This window comes from Centroberyx affinis, unplaced genomic scaffold (genome assembly GCF_046629955.1).
Source record: "Centroberyx affinis isolate AG114_WGS23_722 - 3 ecotype Tasmania unplaced genomic scaffold, CSIRO-AGI_Caff_v1 ptg002393l_1, whole genome shotgun sequence".
NCBI lineage: Eukaryota > Metazoa > Chordata > Actinopteri > Beryciformes > Berycidae > Centroberyx > Centroberyx affinis.
In genome coordinates this window covers 48,834-51,877 of record NW_027280646.1, presented here as the reverse complement: position 1 = coordinate 51,877, position 3,044 = coordinate 48,834, and positions in this window count along the sequence as shown.

Below are 3,044 nucleotides of genomic sequence, written 5' to 3'. Positions count from 1 at the left end.
GTTACTCTAAGAAACCACATACACAGAGGGTTTTTTAACCTTTATTTACCCATGAGGGTTTTGCAGAGTATGCAGGCTCTTTTTCAGTTCCACCTTGCCTCACATTCATACAGTTCCACACATTCACATCTGAGGGAGAAGAAAGCGGATCTCATTTACTTTTCTTCTTTTAGGCCACTTATATTCAACACACAAAGCAATGTACAGCATGAAGAATGGAAAAAGGATTAAAATCCATCTCTTACTGTCCTGGGGTACACTGCATGACTCCACAAACTGTTTGTTTTATGCAACATTGCTTTTTTTATCATTAGCTAAAGTTGCATCCTGCAGGTTTCAAAATTAATAATGCGACATAGTAGATCACTAGCTATGTTTGAGGTCCTTGTCGGGGTTGTTGTGAATAGACTGAACCGGGGGGGGGGGGGGGGCTAGTTCTTTACAGATGAAACCACGGGAAGTTGCTGGTACAAATAAATATTGTGGTGTTTCAGTCTACATTAGATTTTCAACATTTAGCGGATGCTCTTATCCAGAGATACCTAGAAATCCTGAGCACATAGGGGTTCAGTGTTTCGCTCAAACACACTGTGATAGGACCATTATGCCACCCTGCTGCCCTAATATCCTCCATAGCGTCTCTTGGCCTCGTTGACTGAGGCACAGACCCGCATCATTCTCACGTCACTGGCAACATGGCGCACTGTTTTGCGTCTGAATAAATCATGAAATTGGTCCTTCAGAAGGGCTTTGAAAGCATTGATCCAAGAATAGCCCTGTTGAAATATTAACAGCACCTGCCCTGCCCACTCACGCTTATGCTCACTGCACATTTATGGATCCTTGATGCATACACGACAGACACACGTGCATGTGCTCACACATATGTACACACACACATACACACATACAGCCAGTGTTTAAAAATGTTGTCTGATTAGATTTTAACAAGTTAGAGTCTCCCTGTGGCTCGCTAACATGTTTGCACGCTGTTGAAAATCAAATGAAGTCACGATGCCATCCTCTAAGGCATCATATGCATTGTGATAGTATCCGCCATGCTTCTCCTGTGCTGATCTATATTTGATGCCTAATATAGAAATACTGTTTGCAGGGTAATCGACTGCTCAGTGTCATGATACAGGCCTTGGTGAAGCTGTCCTCACTGTCTATATATACAAATAGGGCAAATGGATATGTAACTGTCTAGTTTTTTAGGGCACAGACTGCCCAGGCAGTACTCTGGTCTATTTTATGGAATGCTACGTTCCGCTCGCAGATGTCCTGGAAGAATTTCAGGCTTTAATGTTGAGGCGAGTTTACAGATCTTGGACAGGCAGAATCATTTTGATGCTGTCCTGTTTTTTTTACGAGTGGTGTGGATGGAGGGTAGCATACAGAGTTCAGTGACACACATAACCTGTATTTTAGTGTATGGTACTGTACTGCACTGGTACTGGTACTGTAAAAGATGCTTTAATTGTCTCAAGCATCCCAAGACCAGCACAGAAAACAGTGTAGATTATACACAGCAGTGGCCACCGTAAAGAATTTCCGCTGCTTGTTGGTAATGGTAACATGATGAGGTGATGAGGCATGCAGATTCAAGTCATATGCATATTTAGTTGAGCGTTGATTGGATGGGACTCTTTCTTTACCGGCTCCTTACTCCATCTGTGACTCTCACTTATCACCAAGCCTGTCCCCGATGAACCCACTGAACACACACACACACACACACACACACACACACACACATACACATACATCCCCCCATGCAGGTCCCGCCCCGGCCCCGCCTCCCAGGGTGCACCGGTGACGCCCGAATGGCCACTCAGACACTGGCCTGAATCATTAATGAGCCTTTTGCACATGGCGTTTTAGGAGAAATGACATAGGGTTTTGATGAAAGACTGGGCACGGGGACTTTGAAAAATTAAAAGCAGACTGACAATCCGGGAGGTGAAGATGCGTCTGGCTCTGGGCTTTTGCGGACAGTTTGCAAAGGCAACGTTTTCCTCTCTTTCTGTTAAACGGCTTGAGGTCGGGCACCGTGTTCAGGTAAGAGGGTTCGCCATTGCACCGGGGCGAGGCAGAAGGGTTGATGCTTTTTAGTCCTTTACAGACTGCTTTAGTTAATTCTGAGAGGTTTTCATGTTGTGTGAGAGTGAACCAGGCAATATGGCCTCTCTATCGTTCTTTATAGAATTGCGTTGTATGATGATAAGCAAGAGAACTCCGTCAATATCACTCATGCGCAAGTAATTGCATTACTTCCGCTCCTCATCTTTGTTCATTTTCCCTTTTCTACACATATTTCATCTTGTGCTTTCAAAGAACAGGATCTGGCTGTGAGGCAAGCAGTAGAGTTTGCTGAGGGGGAGAGAAGAGGAAAGTTGGGAGTTAATTAGCTTGTTACTATGCATAGCAGACTGTTTGGTATGCAGTGTTGACGCCTGTCTCTCTCATACTGTACTGAATACCTCTAATCCATTTTACTAAATGGGTCAAATCTGCACAACAGTTTTACAGAGCCTTGTTTTTTTTGTTTGCTTTCGGTTGAAAATGCAATGTGTCGCAGCTGATGTTGGTATTGTAAAACAATATTCAGCAGTGTGTATGTGCTGTGTAACCTGAATCTCTTAACCCTGATTTGTCCTGCCTTTTCAGATTGGCTCTTTTCTAATGAGTTTACTGTGTCACAGGTTTTGATTGCTGGGTATGAGCTTGGTCGCTAGTGATCAGCAACTACTGGCATTTAATTTACTTTTCAAGCATTTATTTTCTCTGGAGCAGCTCACAGTGAGAAAGCAGGTAGGTTGTTCGGTGTCTCGCTGAAGGACACTTCGACAGTCCACATGGCTGTAGATGGACACATTGGCTGTTGATCCGACCTCTGCCTTATGGTTATGGGACAGCCTCTATAACCACCGTCCACCGGCTGCGGTTTCCCAACCACCGAGGTTGAATGGAGAAACCAAACCCTTCTCCTTGTTTGTCCTAGACAACTGACACATTTCTCGTCTGTTTACTGTTCGCAGGCT